Genomic DNA, 18,725 nt, shown 5'->3' with positions numbered 1-18,725 from the left:
AGCCGTGTCTGTGATTTTCTTTTTTGTGATGTCTTTGGTTTTGGTATAAGAGTAAGATTGTTCTCATAGAATAAGCTGAGTAATATTCCCTTCGCTTCTATTTTCTGGAAGAGTGTAAATTCTGGAAGAATTTCTGAAGGATTGGTATTAATTCTTTGAGGGTTTAGAAGAATTCACCAATGAAATTGTGCCTGCTGGGGATTTTCTATGTGGGAAGTGTTAAAATTACTAATTCAATGTTCTTACTTGCTAAAATTCCATTCAGATTTCCTATTTCTTCTGTCAAATCAGTAATGTTTGTCTCTCTAGGGATTTGCCCATCTTACTTAGTTTTCTCAGTTGTTAGCATGTAGCTGTTTGTACTGTCCTCTTGTGATCCTTCTTATTGCTCTGAGTTTAGTAGTGGTGTCCTCTCTTTTTCCTGGAAGTTAATAATTTGATTCTTCTCTCTTTTTTTTTTTTTTTCCTGGTCTGTCATGGAAAAGACTTGTCCATTTTTGTTGATCGTTTCAAATAATCACATTTGGTTTAATTAATTTTTCTCTATTATTTATCTATTTTCTGTTTCGTTTATTTCAGTTCTAATCTTTATTTCCTTTCTTCAACTGGTTTGGCTTTATTTTGTTCTTTTTTCATAGTTTTCTAGAGGGCTGGTTAGGTTATTTATCTGAGATCTTTCTTCTTGATACAGGTGTTTAAATAGCTATAAATTTTTCTCTAATAACTGTTTCAGTTGCGTTCCATAAATTCTTGTATGGCATTGTCTCATTTTTATTTACCTCAAAGTATTTTATAACTTACCTTGGTGATTTCCTTCTTGACCCATTGGTTATTTAAGGGGGTTTTGTTTAATTTCCCCATTTTTTCAGAATATCCCACATTTTCTTTGGTTACTGATTTCTAATTTCATTCCATTACTGTTAAATAATATACTTTGTATAATTTCAATCCTTTTCAATCTATTAAGCCTTTTTTATGGCGTAGCACATTGTCCATCCTGAGAATGGCTTTTGTGCACTTGAGAAGAATGTGTACACCTCTGTTGTTGGTTGAATGTTCTGTAGATGTTGATTAGGACTTGTTGGTTGAGAGTGTTGTTCTAGTCTTGCATATCTCTTTTTTAAAAAAACAAACTGGTTGTTCTATTCATAACTGAAATTTAGATATTTAAGTCCCTAACTATTATTGCTGAGTTGTCTGTCTCTTCTTTCAAGTCTGTTAGTTTTTGTTTCTTGTATTTTGGGGCTCTATTGTTGAGCCTATTTATTTTGAAATTGAAGTCTATTTTGTTTAACATTAGTACAATTCTGTTGTGATTACTGTTTGTATGCTGTATCTTTTTTTATACTTCCACTTTCAATAGATGTTAACTTTATTTCTAAATAGTGTCTCCTTGTTTTTTTTGTTGTTGTTTTTTTGTTTTTTTACTAAATTTGACCATCTCCTTCAATAGGATTGTTTAATCCATTCATATGTGATATTATGATGGACATAATTGATTCACTCAGGCCAGGATGCCTTTTTTCTCTATGTCCCGTTATTGCTTGGTGTCTTTATTCCTTCTTTAGTGCCTCTTTTTGTCTTAAGTGGATATTTTCACATGTATGATTTTAACTCCTTTAATTATTTTTGTACTTCTTAAAGTTACGTTCTTTAGCATTGCTCTAGGATTTACCATACATTCTCAGAATCCAAATCAGATTTATACTAATTAATTACAGGAATTTACACAAATTATACTTCTACAAAGCTCCATTTATGCTCCCTTTATGTGCTATTATTTTAGAAATTACATCTGTGTATATTACAAACCCAGCACTGCGTTGTTACCATTATTGCCTTATAGAATCACATTTTTTAAAGAAGCAAAGAAAGAAGAGCAGAAATTATATATAGAGTTTAAATATCTATCTGTCTTTTATTTACTATTTTTGAATTTGCTTCATTTTTTTTCTTGTGGATTCAGGTTACCTTCTGCTGTTTACTTAGTTACTACAATATAGCTTCATTCCCACCCCTCTCTTTTGCCTTCTCATTGTCAAATATGTATTTCATTTTTATATATAAGTAAAACAATTCCATTTATATATATAATGTTTTATGCAATTGTCTTTTAAATAAGTTAAGAGATGAGAGAAAAATATATATAATTATAGTGTATTTTATTATTACTTACATAAATTATATTTACCAGAACTCTTTTTTTTCATGTGGTTTCAAGTTATTTTCTGGTGTCACTCTGTTTCAGTGTGAAGAACTTCCTTTAGTACATGTTTTAAGGAAGATATGCTAGCAACGAAGTCTCTCAGTTTTTGTTTATCTGAAAATGTCTTTATTTCACCTTTATTTTTGAAAGAGGCCTTTTTTTTCCTTTTACCATGTTGAATACTTAATTCCATTGTCTTTTATTATCCACAATTTCTGATGAGAAGTCAGCTGTTAATCTTATTGCAATTTCTCTGTACACGATTAAGTCATAACACATGAATCTTGTGCATAAGCCTTGAACATAAAGTCCTGTACATGAGTCTTGCTGTTTTCAAGATTTTTACTTCATCGTTAACTTCAATGTTTTGACTTTGAAATGTTGTCTGGGTAAGGATCTCTTTCCATTTAAAAATCAATGTTTACTCTAAATTGGAGTTTACTTCTTTAATATGTTGGTTGGTGTTTTTACTTAAATTTTAAAGGTTTTCAGCTCTTGTTTCTTTGAATATTTTTTTCTGCTCTTTTCTCCCTCTTATCTCATTCTGATTTGCCTATTATGTTTATGTTGGTGTGATTATGTCATTCTGAGGCTCTGTTCATTTTTCTTTTTTTTTTTTTTTTTGCCATCGTGTTCTTCAGTCTGCATAATTTCTATTTATCTTCAAATTTGCTGATTTTTTCTTCTGTCAGCTAAAATCTAGAGAGTTGAGCCTCTCTAGTGATATTCTTTAAGTTTTTATATTTGGTTACACCAACATTTCCACTTGGTTCTTTTAAAAAATAATTTCTAACTCTTTATTGATAGTATCTATTTAATGAGTCATTGTTAGCACACTTTCTTTACTTCCTTAAGCATGGGTTTCTTTAGTTTTGTTACCATATTTGTAACAGCTGCTTTTAAGTTTTTGTCTGCTAAGTTACACATATATACCTTCTCACAGGTAATTTCCATTGCCTGATATTTTTTCCTCTCTATGGGCCACTCTCTTCTGTTTCTTTTGTTGGTGTTTACACTGTGCATTTTAGATAATGTATTGTAGCAGCTGTGGATACCGATCTCCCCTTCTTGTGGGTTGTTTGGTGACTGGACTGGACTAATTCTGTGTATTTATTTCCCCGGTATTATGCTGCCTCTGATATCCCTGCTTAGATTTTTCTTTCTTGTTTTGTTTCTTTAGCCTGGAATTCTAGGAATCATCTCTGGATCTAAACAAACAACTTATTAGTTAAGGGTTGTACTTCAGTTTCCTTAGCCACATAACATGTTCAGCCTTTACCACTGCAGGTGTGTGTGCCTTAGAGACTTACTTCACTGTTCAAGGAATTTACTGTTTTGTTCCACATTTGTCCAAGGATTCAGAGTCTCTGGTCATTCCTGAGAGAGCAGAGCCTTGGGCATCTGCACAGTTTTCCAGACCACGGAGGATGAGAGGTATTTTGCTTTTGCGCATAGCTCACTAGGTGTTTCCTTGGGTCAGAGTAGCTTATTGTCCAGCCAGTCTGTGATCCAAAGCTCCAGGCCCTCTGTTGATGGATCTCTGTGAGGCTGGGGAAGGCTCTCAAGTCTGTTCCACGTCCTGCTCTGATTGCTTCTGAGTGGTGCAATCCAGCACGTGGACACAGTCTTCCAGACCTCCGAAGATGAATGTGATTCCCCGAAGGGCTCTTTTTGGCTGTCTCTTGCTTTGATACTCTTTTAAACTTCCGGCAGGTCTATTGTTTTGCTTTTTGCTATTAGCATCATGGATCTACCAACTCGTTTAATTGCTTGCCATTAAGGTCTCCGTTGTTTTCCATAATTTACTCAGACATAAACTTCTCCAGCTCTGTTTCAATAAAGTCTGTCCCTTTAGGCAGTACCTTGAAGGTATCCATCCTTATGACCTACCTCTTACTTTGGAGAAACCCTATCCTGGATCTGGGGGTGGAAACAGCTGCCTGACTTTTTTGAAGTAGCACTTGTGCTCTCTGAGTGAGCTGTGGGGAGAGTGGCCCCTTGTTTCTTGACTTTTCTCTTCTGGCCTGGAACCTCTATGAGCAAGCTGGAGAGGGAGCAATTGGGTCCAGTGTTCTTAGCCTCCACACTTAGAGCAGAGTCCTTGCCCTAAGAATGGGGGCTGAATGAGGGAAAGGAGCCGTAGTTTTTTCTGGCTGCACTTACCCGGAATAGCACTTTCACAGCATGGAGCCGGGAAGGAAGACAGATGCTGGAAGCCTGCCACTTGTGGCATGCAACTGTAGCCTAGCCCAGCATCTGGGGAAAGAGGAAAACCCTTGTCTTCCTGGTTGCACCCACCCTGAACAGAGTGTCTAGAGTAAGACCCACATTACGTGGGGTGGATAGAATAGAGTAAGACCCACATTACGTGGGGTGGATAGAATAAGACCCACATTACGTGGGGTGGATAGAATAGAGTAAGACCCACATTACGTGGGGTGGATAGAATAGAGTAAGACCCACATTACGTGGGGTGGATAGAATAAGACCCACATTATGTGGGGTGGATAGAATAGAGTAAGACCCACATTACGTGGGGTGGATAGAATAGAGTAAGACCCACATTACGTGGGGTGGATAGAATAGAGTAAGACCCACATTACGTGGGGTGGATAGAATAGAGTAAGACCCACATTACGTGGGGTGGATAGAATAGAGTAAGACCCACATTACGTGGGGTGGATAGAACACAGAGTGGCTCAAATCCCACCAACTGTCACTGTTCTTACCAAGATTTAACCGATTTGCTTGAATGATTATTTCTCTACTTTCTGTATTTACTGAGGAAAATTTCCAGAGACTTTAAATTGTTTTTTCAAATAATTTTCACCAGTTAAATTTTTGTAATTGTTTCACTGGGGAGAGTCTGCCAAGCTCCTCGCACCTCCATTCCAGAAGTCCTATCATTTTGTAACTGCCCCATTCGTCCCAGAGACAGTTTTTTTCCTTAAAAACGTAAAAATTGACCCTCATGTCTTAAAACTTGAAACTTCATTTGTTTTATCTAAGTACCTTCCTCAAAAAATGACCTTCAGGCCTCTCAAAGTATTGAAGAACTGAAGCTCAAAGTATCAAAGAACTGAAACTCACCCCATCCAGACAGTGAGATGCCAGACCTCTCCTTCATGGTCGCTTCCTTGCCCCTCCCTAGTTCCTGTCTTCTTACACATTGTTACATTTCTTCCCCAAGTTTTAGTCAGTCAGATGGATATGAAACTGAGCTCCCATCTCCTTGGCTACAGCACCTGATTAAAACCTTCTGGGGCAGGTGCAGTGGCTCACGCCTGTAATCCCAGAACTTCAGGAGGCCAAGGCGGGCGGATCATGAGGTCAGGAGATGGAGACCATCCTGGTTAACACGGTGAAACCCTGTCTCTACTAAAAATACAAAAAATCAGCCAGGCAAGGTGGCGGGCGCCTCTAGTCCCAGCTACTCGGGAGGCTGAGGCAGGAGAAAGGCGTGAACTCGGGAGGTGGAGCTTGCAGTGAGCCGAGATCGCACCATGCACTCCAGCCTGGGCGACAGAGCAAAACTCATCTCAAAAACAACAACAACAACAACAAAAAACCTTCTCCTGTAGCAATACTCATTGTCATCTCAGTCATTGGCTTCCTGTGTGGTGAGCAGCAGGCCCTAGACCAAACCCCTGGTGTTTCTGTAATACTCTCATTAGCTCACTTACTCTTCATAGTAAGTCCATGATATCACTGATGCTACTGTCTGCATTTTACAGAAGTAGAAGCTGAGAGAGGTAACTTGTCCATGTTCTTCGTTTAGCGAGGAACAGAGCAGCACATCAACCCCAGCCAACCTAATTGTAGGCACCTGCTCTTTACACTGTGCTCTGTTGCCAAAAGAACCAAGTCGAGGGGTCTACAAAGTGAGGGGAGCGGGGAGTGCCCATGGCATCATAAATTTACTTCTGGGAAATGATCTCTTATACTGCAATTGCATTCATTCATTAAAAACCATCACGATAGTAGCTAGAAATGTTGAAATTCATTACCTCATATTTCAGAATCTGATTTGTAATGTATATTGAAAATGAACATTTTTTAAAAACAGTAATTTACCATGCAAAGATAATCTCATATAGTAGGAGAAAAAAATACATTTTATAATTTATATTTTGACTTTATAAGTTTGCGTCGCTTACCCATTTTATATTTATGATGTTTGTTTGATGGAAGAAATGTCCCAGGAAGACTGGAAGCCATAGAGGTGGCGTGGAAGCGTGTTATAATACAAACAATACACACATGGAGACGTTAATTTGGTTTATTGAATTCACCACATATGTAACCTAAAACTAACTGTGCTGTTTCTCTAAAAACATGTAATAGGTTCTCACTAGTCTCAGGATACAGCTTCTACCTCTTGGTGCACATTTGATCCTTCATGATCTTCCTCCTGTCCCCGTTTGCAGACCCCTGTCCTGGTACTCTCTGCTTTCCGTGTACTCTGAATGCCGACCACATGCCTGTAGTCTAGGCTTTGGCTCATCCTGTGTCCTCTGGCCAGGTGCCCTCTCCCGCGTTTCCTCTTTCCATGGTAATTTCCTGTTCAGCAGGTACACTCTGACGACATCACCCATCCACAAAAGAACCTTCTGATACCCCAGGAGAAGGTGATATCCCCATCGCCGGATTCCAGCAGCACACTGGGATATCCCTGTGGCAGGTGTCACGTTGTGCGAATCTATTTACACCTTCACCCACCTCCTTCTTCAACAATTTCTTGGCCACAAATACCATGTCTTACTCATCGTTGACATCCAGTGGTGCCTGGTGCATGCTCCAGAAGATTTAATGACTGTTCATTCAGTGGACGAATGCATGAATTTATGTATCTGTCAAAAATGAGTAAACGTCTCAGAAGTGACTGGTCTGAGAGTTAGCTTCCATAGACAACTGTCCTGAACCAGTCACTGGGGGGTAAGGAAAAGGGAAAATTGAAAGGTGGTCTGCCATTTCAACTGGGGAGACTGTGGTTTCAGCAAAACACTAATTGCAGCTAGCGAGTGGGAGGCCAGGCAGAATGGCCTGCTGACGGCCCTAGGAAAGGGTCTCGGGTGAAGGGCAGGCCTGGTACACCCTGCTGCACTCCTTCAGCACTGCCATTCAGGTGCCACCTGCTTCCCCATCATCTCTGCTGCTGTTCTCAGCAGGCACAGCCAAATGCCGAGGCCTGTCACACTCAGCCTCAGAAACCCCAGATACAGCACCCCCGACAGCCACTGTCTACAGAAGCTAATGATTAAGGTGGAACAAGGACTCAGATTGCTGAATTCCATCCAGAGTTTTTAAAAGAACTCCCGGGTACACCGATACCTGCCTGACAGAGGTGTTGGGAGGATTAATTATTCATTTACTTTTCCTCTTCCTTTGCAAAGAGCAAAGAGGCAAACCTGTATGGAAGTCACACGGGCAGCGCATGGATCCCCATCAACTGCAGTGTAAACAGAATAGAAATAACTCCTTACGAAGATGCATTATTTGGGTGGCATTACCATATAATACCTACCTCTGCGAACAGCACTACCTAGCAAACAGCATTAACTGTAAGTAATTTAGAGGAAATAACAGAATATGGTAACAGTTTTTTAAACGATAATTAGATTTTAGGCAACACTAACAGAGATACAGTTTTGAAAACAGGAGAGATCAAAACTCTTTCTTAGAATGGACTTTAGGAAAAGCAAACTTGATGGTGCGGAGCAAATGTTTGCGTCCTTCCCCTCCCCCACCGAATTCATACACTGAAATCCTAACCCCCAAAGTAATGGACTAGCCGGTGGGGGCATTGGGAGGTGATGAGGTCACAAGGGTGGAGCCCTCATGAATGGGATTAGTGCCTTTATAACAGGGGCCTCAGGGAAGCCACCAGCCCCCTCCAGCATGTGAGGACACAGCAAGGTGCCGTCTATGAATCAGGAAATGCACCCTCACCAGACACCAGTCTGCTTGTTGCTTGATCTTGGGGTGCCAGTCTCCAGAACTGAGAAATAAGTTCTGCCATTTATAAAGTAGCCAGCCTGAGATATTAGAGCAGCCTGATTGGACTAAGACACTGATCACTGATCATGTCATTCCTCTGCTTGAAATCTTGTAAAGAACCCCCTTATTAATAAACTCCCCTAGTCTGTCTCCTGCCCATGTTCCAAGCAACTCTTCTGCCAATGGACGCCCACACTCTTCTCTAGCATTTTATGCTCTGCTAATTCTGTTGTCTCTGTACTTCCCCAAATGCATGATACCTACCTTCCCTCTCTACCTAGAAAGTCCCTGCAGAACTCATACAACTTACCAACGTTTTATTCATCTTGCAAGACCTCTGTCTGACTTCACACTGCTCCTGTTTTCTTTGTACATTGTTCTATGCATGTTTCTTTATACATTGTTCTATGCATGTTTCTTTATACATTGTTCTATGATTTGGTTTACATGTTCTGTTCTGCCCCCATCAAGTAGGTGACCTGAGGGGTAAGGACTGCGTTGAATTCACCTTTGTGTGTCTGCTGACTTTGACTGTCTGGCACAGAGGAGACACAGTCTACCTTTGAGGGACTGAACATAACCATCAGGCATGCTGGAGTGCTGCTGAGGGCCACTGAGGCACAGGAGGCAACGGTGTCATAGCAGGAACCCATGACAGTTGGCAGTCCCAAGGGGAGCCTAGGAAGTGATATTGACGAGACCCTGAGATACGGGGCCTCCTGACTTCTGCTGCATCTCCCTGGATGGTGGCACTGGAGTGGAGGGTGGGATGTTACAGACAATCCCATTCGGGTCCCAAATAGGGCCCAGTACTTTCTTATAACCACATCTCAAGCTTCCAGGACAGTGAGGGTCCAGTGGCTGTGGCTGGGGATGTGGGAGGGAAAATGATGCACCGGGCAGATGGTAGACAGGGAGCTCTGAATCAAGCACTGCACAATTCACCCAGGATGGCCATGCGAGGTGAAGTCGCCACCTGGGAAGGTCCTGCCATGGACTCAGGACTCGGCTTCCCAGAATAACTCAAGGGTAAGCAGGCAGCTGTGGGAACACAAAAAGCCAGCAACATTGCAGAACCCTGGACAAATCTCTCTCAGACCATCTGTTGAAAGGGGGAAATAGGCTTTTTGACCTGAGGTCAACGAGGAGACTCGGGAGCAGGCTGCCGGCAGCACAAAACCACACATGCCAAAGGGCGGCTTGCTCTCCCTGCACCAGTGGGGGTGCCCTGGGCTCTGCAGACACTGTCTGCACCCTGGTGAGTCCCTCCCTCGGTGGCGTTCTCTCCTGACTCCTGCCGACCCCTGCAGTCAGCGGCCAGCACACTGGAGAGGGTGTGAGGAGCAAGCGACAGGTGGGGCAGTAGGTTTAAAGGATGCTTCCAGAGACAGGTACTTGCAGCTGTGGGCTTGACAGCCGTGTGGACAAGGTAAAGGCTGCAGGTCTCAATGTGTGGCCAAGCAGCTCTACAAAGGTTGTTTACAAAGGTTTACAAGCAGCTTTACAAAGGTTGTTTCGATCTGGAATCGTTCAGTGTTGCTTCTTCCTCTGTGTGGTTTTGTGGCACCAAATAACCATGACCAAGTCCTGAGAAAGAAAGAACAGCCGGAGTTCAGGGTGTTTTGAGACAACGCAGGCAGGCCCAGAAATGCCTGGCCCCGAAAGCCTGTGCCAATAGAACACGTTGTCAAAAGCAAATGCCAATTCAAAAGCAGTTATATGTGTATTTCTTCTTTACGGTTGTAAACTTGCCCACAGACAGGTATTCTATTTTCTTCCCACCTTTCTCCGTCCCTGTGGACCCCACACTTTCCCAGCCCCTTGAGACTTGCCCTGGAGGCAGGTGTGTGTTGTCTGCTGTGTTCCTGACTGTTTTTCTCTGGGTCCCTGTCATCCCTGCACTTTTACTTACTCCACTTATTCCAAGTAGTTCTCCCAGGAAATAATACTCAGCATCCTTTATTGACGACCCGCTTTCTTCCAAGCACCCTCCTAGGCACTGCAGAGCCACAGCAGCCTGAAAGCTGCCGTTGCCATCGAGCAGGGATGAGCCTCAAGAAGGAAAAATTCCCCCAGTATCAGGTGCTATGGGACTACGGGAGTTCAGTGAAATGTGTGCTTGTTGGTTTGGGATTCTGAAATATAAGCCTCCTGCCTGGAGGCTCTGCTGTCAGCATCTTTTGCAAATGACAAGGAACAGGCCAAGCAAGACTGAAGGACAAAAGATCCAGGTTAGTGACAGGGCATTGAAATCGCATTTAAATCCCTGCTTATTGTGGGCCCTGCAGTCCACCAGGGAAGGAGGAACTTGGTCAATTTCCCCCTTCTCCTCCTTTAATTACAAGTCCATTCTGATACATTGGATCTGTTGTTTCTGTTTGCTACTTTTGAAAGGGGAAAGAGGTTTTCCAACAGGCGCAGCCACAGGGCTGAGTGCAGGTGAGTGCTCTGTCGTGCTCATTGTGTAGCAGCTCTGCAGAACTGATTAAAAACAGGGAAGGGAGTGGAGTAGATAAATTACTGCAGCGGATTGGGTTTCTCCAGAGTGGATCAGGCCGATTTCAGTTACCAAGGAGCGATGTGCCTGCAGCTTGGTGTGCTGTTTTCTAGACTCTGTGCCAATTGCTTCTGCATCGTGAGCCCATCCCTTCTGCCATCTTCATTGCGTTGGAGAAGGGATCTATCTCAGAAGCCCTGGTATTGATTATCGGTTATCCAGCAAGATACAACTATAGGAAGAGCAAATTGGGAGAAACCTATTTGTGAAATTCATTTTCCTATACTCTAAGACATGGGCACATCAAAAGGGAAGAAAGCAATCATTTAAAGAGAAACTCCCCCAGCAAGGCCTCCCTGGTTCCTTACAGTCCAAGAGACCTGGGCTCAGATCCTAGTGGGATTCATCAGCATGTTAGCTAAGCTTGCCTTGCCTCAGATCTGGCTCCTCTAAAAAGCAGAAGTTAATCTGCTTTTCCTCGAAGACTCTGTTTAAATAACAGAAGTTCAGGAAAAAGAAGTTCCTGGCATGTAGCAGGTGCACGTTTTATCTCCTCTCTCTTTATAATTTCCAACACTTTCTAATCTTATGAGTTTGCACTTAAAGCCTGTGTCTGATAAACCAAAATCCCAGTTGAAGTTGCTGCTTGTTCTAAAGTGGCCTTTGATAACATTCACTTGTGTCATTTTACTGTCCTTGAATGGTGACCAGTTCCTGGGGCTGGGGTGGGGATGTGTGTGTTTTCCCACAGTTTCTCAAATTCTTCTGCTTCTGCTGCTGTTTGAGTTTTTGGAACTGGGCCACTCCTGAGCAGTTATAGCTGTGCATGGCTTTAAGACATTCATCTCAGCTCTTGTTTCTCTTATGGCCTCCCAAGTGAAAAAAATAAGCTGGACTCCACTGTGGGTGAGATGATGCAGGGACGCTGATAACAGCAGTGCATTTGGAGGAAAGGCCAGGGATAGTTTAGCAGTGACGACAATGAGGCCTGAAAGTGTATATTAGCCCTTTTTATCCTCGGCAATGGAAACAGGAAGAGTTGTCCAGGAAAGATAAAGGGGTATTCAGCAAAGCCCACTGAAAGTAGGCAGGTGGCATTCATCTATTCTTGGGGAACATAACCTGAATATAAAAGTTTAAAAAGACTTGGCAAGATCCATGGTTGCCAGTGGAGTGTTTTAGGAAAAAGCAGTAGCATGGGGGAGTTTTGGGAACGTGGAGCTGTTCTGTGTCCTGACTGTGCTGCTGACTGCATAACTCTGTCCATGGGCCAAAATTCATAGAACTGTACACCCAAAACAGTCCGCTGTTACTTTATGTAAGCTTTAAATAATAATAACAATAAAGGAGGCTCAAAGATTGAAAGTTGAATGTTTGGTCCCCACTATTGCTATCACAGTCAGGCACCCCACATTTTTGCATCTGCAACCAGGATGACAGGTCCCTGACCTGGGAGTCCCAAACCAAGGATTGTTCCTTCTTTGCTTCTGCCCCGTGGGGAGGCCCCCGTGCCTCATTTAGCCCATGAGTGTCCTCATCTTACAAAACAGTTGTCCTGGGCAAACTGGGATTTGTCAGTCTGTAGTCCACACAGGCTCGTCTTTTTCAGTTTTAGGAAGCTCGGCTCCTGCCCAAAGTGAGGTCTGGATCCAAGCCTGCACCCAAGACGGCTGAGAGCATTTGGCGATTCACATGTTCGCGGCACATGGTGGATTTCGTGTGAGGACTTTTCTGTGAATCAGTAATCTGAGCACACAATGAATCACATCACAAGGGGTTTCCACTGCTAAAATCAAAACCTGGAGGGAGGGATTTCGTTTTCTTTCTCATTTGCTTTTTTTAGGTATAAAAAGACCCTGAAGGCTGTTTTCATTAATTGCTCCAACATTTATGCTTGCTAGCTTCCAGTGTATCAGCCTGTTCCTAAATGGCACCTAAACATGTGCTTATAAGTAAGGCATGTTGCTGTCTACCAGATGAAACCAATATTCTTTGCTTCATGGAATTCTGAAAATTTTGCTTACTGAAATAAAAATGTTACTCTAAGCTCCATGGAGATGAAGAAAAGGGAAGAAATAATTTCAGGATTTGACTTATATCTGTTTTCAAAAAGCAAAAAATGTAACATTGATTCTGCTCTAGTAACCAGTTGGTAACCGATATATGTAACAATGAGGAAGGAGCTTTCCCCTTTTTTTGACGGAAATTTTCAAACATTTAAAAGCAGAAAACAAAGAACAACGACCCAGCACCTGGGAACGCAGCCCGTGGCTCCAACAGCCACTTCCACTCTGCATTTCTTCTGTCACCAAATTCATTTGAGTTTTGCCATTTTCTACCACTTTTTCTGAGCAAAGGACTGGTGTCTTTTACGGGAAACTCCATTTTACCTCACCTGAAAATATTTGAGTAGGTATCTCTATGGGATAATGGCTTTTTTGTTTATATAACACAAGCACACCACCATTATTAAGAAATGTAACAATAATTCCTTATCATCATTGTCTAATATCCAGACAGTGCACAGACATTCCAGATTGTTTCCAGGAAAGGCCTTTGACAATTGGTTTGTTTGAACCAGGATGCAGGCAGGGTCTGCCGCATGTGTGGTTGATTGAGAGGTCTCCTGGGTCTCTTTCCTTCCAGATATCTCCCACTCCCTTTCTCTGCCATGTTATTTGTTGAAGAAATTGTATCAGTGATGATGATACAACTTCTGATGATACAATTGTATCATCATCATTGATACAATTTCTGATGAGAGGTGACAGCGTGCTGGCAGCCCTCGCAGCCCTCACTCGTTCTCAGTGCTTGAGGAATCCTTCAGCCCCTCACTGCATTGTGGGAGCCCCTCTCTGGGCTGGCCAAGGCCGGAGCAAGCTCTCTCTGCTTGCCGGGAGGTATGGAGGAAGAGGTGTGGATGGGAACCAGGGTGGCGCGGGCCACTTGCGGGCCAGCACGAGTTCTTAGTGGGTGTGGGATCTGCGGCCCCTGCACTCAGAGCAGCTGGCGGTGCCACTGGCCACTGGCCCCAGGCAGTGAGGGGCTTAGCACCAGGCCAGCAACTGCAGAGGGTGCACCAGGACCCCCAGCAGTGCCGACACACGGGCGCTGTGCTCAAATTCTCCCCAGGCCTCACCTGCCTCCCCGTGGGGCAGGGCTCGGGACCTGCAGCCCTCCATGCCTGAGCCCCACCTTGGGCTTCTGTGGCCCCAGCCTCCGCCATGAGCGTCTCCCCCTGCTCTGCGGCGCCCATTCCCATCAACCGCCCAAGGGCTGAGGAATGCAGGTGCACAGGGCGGGACAGGCCCTGGCCTGGGATACGCTAGGTGAAGCCAGCCGGGCTCCTGAGTTGGGTAGGGACTTGGAGGACCTTTATGTCTAGCTAAGGGATTGTAAATACACCAATCAGCACTCTGTGTCTAGCTCAGGGTTTGTAAATACACCAGTCAGTACTCTGTATCTAGCTAACCTAGTGGGGACTTGGAGAACTTTTCTGGCTAGCACTCTGTGTCTAGCTAAAGGATTGTAAATGCACCAATCAGCACTCTGTGTTTAGCTCAGGGATTGTTAACGCATCAATCACCACTCTGTAAAATGGACCAATCAGCTGGATGTGGATGGGGCCAGATAAGGGAATAAAAGCAGGCTGTCCTAGCCAGCCAGGGCAACGTGCTGGGGTCCCCTTCCATCCTGTGGAAGCTTTGTGCTTACACTCTTTGCAATAAATCTTGCTGCTGCTCACTGTTGGATCCACGCCACCTTTATGAGTCTAAGAATAGTTATTGTCTTAGACTGTTAGTGCTGCTATAACAGAAATACCATAGACTTGGGGGCTCATAAGTAACAGAAATTTCCTTCTCACAGTTCTAGAGGATGGAGGTCCAATATCAAGTCACCAGCAGATTCAGTGTCTAGAGAGGGCCTCCTGGTTCATAGATGGTGCCTTCTCGCTATGTCCTCACATGGTGGGAGGGGTGAGGCTGCTCTCTGGGGTCTCTTTTATAAGAGTACTAATCCCACTAATGAAGGCTCAACCCTTGGGACCACATTAACTCCCAAAGGTCCAGCTTCCTAATACCATCACCTTTGGGATTAGTATTTCAACGTAAGAATTTAGAGGAAACACAGATATTTAGTCTATTACAATCATGAAATGAAATACCTAATACCAATGGCCAGAAAGGAAATGCAGACAGTGAAAATGTTCTATTATTGAACTGTGTATATATAATCATGTCAAATAAGCAAATAAGTTTTAAATGCATCTTAATTACATTATTGTATTATTTGAACTTAAGAAAAATCTTAGTGTATGACAGTAATAAATAATGACAGAATTTAATAATAACAATTACAAAGAATACATTTCTGTTTTACATGTATTATTCAAAGTCTGTAAACTATTTCACACATGGTCTAAAATTTGCACTTCAATTAAATTTGTTAATTTCAGACACAAACTTGGAGTGGTCAAGGAGAATGACAGAATTGAAGTAATTCAAATTCTGTTTTTTCATCTTCTATTCACTGTGTGTTATTGTTTATTTTAAATCTACTTTTTTAAAACAGGAATGTGTAGTACACAGTAGCTAAAGACAAAGCAAACTCAAATGATTCTGAGCCATTCAAACTTACTTTAAAAAGGAAGGTGTGCAGCTGTGTCCTTGTGTGTGGGCTGGTGGCATAGCTGAGAGTTCCCCAAATTTGCTTACACATAAAATACAATGCTTATTTAAGAATAAATTATTCAAATGTGCTAACTTGAGACACACACACACACATATATGTTGGCCACTCAGCAGTATCTGCAGAAAATGTTTATACCAATGGTTCTCCGTGAGGGTGGGGGAAATGAGGAGTTGTTGATCAAAGGGTACAATCTTTTATTTATAAGATGAATAAATTCTGGAGATTTAATGTATGGCATGGTGACCATAGTCAATAATAATAAAACAAGTACACTTGACATTTTCTAGGAAAGTAGATCTTAAATGTCTTTACTCACGCCCCTCACATACACAGTAGCTATGTGAGGTGATAGATGTGTTAATCAGTCTGATTGTGGTCATCATTTCACAACGCATACATATATCAAAATATGTTGTATACTTTAATTATATATAATATTTCTTTGTCAATCGTACCTCAATAAAGTTGAGAAAAACATGAGACTTGACTATGCCAAGAGTTTTGTAAAGATATTGGGATATGTGGGAACCACATCTCTCATGTACTTCCAGCTCACTAGGTAAACAGGAAGTGCATTGTTCAAGGTCTGAGTAGGACTTCTGGGCTCTTAGTTTACTTTTAAATATACATTACTTCCTTAATTTAATTTTCTTTGGAAAACAGCTTGGTAGTGTCTTAAAATGTTAAATTTTAATTTTTACAATTAATTTTTCTGTTTTAAAATGTTAAATGCCTACCATCTCTCTGAGACATTCCACTTCAGGTATGGAGAAATGGAAGAAAATGGCTGTGCAAAAACTTAGACGAAACTATTCTTAGCAGCTTTGTTCAAATTGAAAACAACCCAAATAGCTAAGAACAAATGAAAGAATGAACAATATGGAATATATTCATACAATGGATTGTTACTCAGCAATGATAAAAATGAACTCTTGGTATGTTACAACATGGATGACTCTTATTCTTGAAACTTGCCCAGTAGCTATTCTTGAAAGTTGCCCAGTAGTCCCATAGACAGTTGGTTTTGGATAAACGTAGAAATGCACTCTTCTGCTGTTAAAACCTGAAACATGTATTTGTTTTATCAGAGTTCTTTCCTCAGGAAAGACCTTCAGGCCTCTCAAAGAACTGAAACTCATCAGATCGCCACACCATATTCCTCCTTGTCCCTCCCTAGTTTCTGTTTTCTTATGCATTATTACGTTTCTTCACTGTTAAATAGACCCATACTTTTAGTCATTTAGGGACATGGATTTGAGACTGAGCTCCCGTCTCCTCAGCTGCAGTATGTAATTAAAGGTCATTTTAGTGATTGGCTTTCTGTGTGGCAAACAGCAGGACCTGGACCAAACCCCTGGTGTTTTGATAACAATTTGGGTCCCCTGACTAGGAACGCATTGCTCCTGGCTCAACTGCCGTGGGCCAGGAGTCTCGGAAGCCCTCTGTATTAGTATGTTCTCACACTGCTATGAAGAAATACCTGAGACTGGGTAATTTACATAGGAAACAGATTTAATTGAATCACAGTTCCACATGGCTGGGAGGCCTCAGGAAACTTTCAATCATGGTGGAAGGGGAAGCAAACATGTTCTTCTTCCCATGGCGGCAGGAGAGAGAAGTGCAGAGTGAAGGAGGGAAAAGCCCTTTATAAAACCATCATATCTCCTGATAATTTACTCACTCTCATGAGAACAGCATGGGGTAACTGCCTCCATGATCTAATCACCTCCCATTAGGTTTCTCCTCAACACATGGGGATTACAATTTGGATTACAATTCAAGATGAGAGTAGGGTGGGAACACAGAGTCAGACCATATCATTACACCCCTGGCCCCTCACAAATTTCATCTTTCTCACATTCTAAAGCACAACTATGCTTTCTTAACAGTTCCCCAAAGTTTTAACTCATTTCAGCATTAACTCCAAAGTCCAAGTTCCTAGTGTTAACTGAGACAAGGCAAGTCTCTTCTGCCTATAAGCCTGTAAAATCAAAAGCAAGTTAGTTACTTCCTAGATACAACAGGGATACGGGCGTTGGGTAAATACACCCATTCCACATGGAAGAAATTGGCCAAAACAAAGAGGCTACAAGCCCCACATAAGCCCAAAATCCAATAGGGCAGCTATTAAATCTTAAAGTTCAAAATGATTTCCTGTGAGTCCGTGTCTCAGATACAGGTCACACTGATGCAAGAGATAGGCTCCCACAGACTTGGACAGCTCTGCCCTTGTGGCTTTGCAGGATATATCCTCCCTCCTAGCTGCTTTCATGAGCTGGTATTGAGTGTCTTTGGCTTTTACAGGCACATGGGGCAAGCTGTCAGTGGATCTACCATTATGGGATCCAGAGGACCATGGCCTCCTTCTCACAGCTCTACTAGGCATTGCCCCATTGGGGACTCTGTGTGGGGGCTCCAACTCCACATTTCCTTTCCTCTGCCATAGCAGAGGATCTCCATGAGGGCTCCACCCCTGCAGCAAACTTCTGCCTAGACATCCAGGCATTTCCATACATCCTCTGACATAATGGCAGAGGTTCCCCAACCTCAATTCTTGAATTCTGTGCACCTGCAGGATTAACATTACATGGAAGGTGCCAAGGCTTGGGGCTTGCACCCCCTGAAGCCACAGCCCAAGCTGCACTTTGGCTCCTTTTAGTGATGGCTAGAGTGGCTGGAATATAGGGCACCAAGTCCCTAGACCACACACAGCAAGGGACCCTGGGTCCAGCCCAGGAAACCATTTCTTCCTCCAGTGTCCCCAGGCCTGTGAAGAGAGGGGCTGCCACAAAGTTCTCTGACATGCCCCAGAGACATTTTCACCATTGTCCTGGTGATTAACATTCAGTTCCTTGTTACTTAGGCAAATTTCTGCAGCAACCTTAAATTTCCCTCCAGAAAATGGGTTTTTCTTTTCGATTGCATTGTCAGGCTGCAAATTTCCCAAACTTTTATGTGCTGCTGCTTCTTGAATGCTTTGCTGCTTAGAAATTTATTGTGCCAGATACCCTAAATCATCTGTCTCAAGTTCAAAGTTTTACATATCTCCAGGGCAGGAGCAAAATGCTGCCAATCTCTTTGCTAAAGCATAGCAAGAATCACCTTTATTCTGGATCCCAACAAGTTCCTCTTCTCCACCAAGACCACCTCAGCCTGGATATCACTATCAGCATTTTGGTCAAAACCATTCAACAAGTCTCTAGGGAGTTCCAAACTTTCCCACATCTTCCTGTCCTCTGAGCCCTCCAAGTCTCCAGGAAGTTCCAAACTTTCCCACATTTTCTTATCTTTTTCTGAGCCCTCCATACTGTTCCAACCTCTGCCTGTTACCCA

Source organism: Macaca mulatta, chromosome 7, assembly GCF_049350105.2.
Source record: "Macaca mulatta isolate MMU2019108-1 chromosome 7, T2T-MMU8v2.0, whole genome shotgun sequence".
NCBI classification, from domain to species: domain Eukaryota; kingdom Metazoa; phylum Chordata; class Mammalia; order Primates; family Cercopithecidae; genus Macaca; species Macaca mulatta.
Note: the sequence above shows the minus strand (reverse complement) of the source record.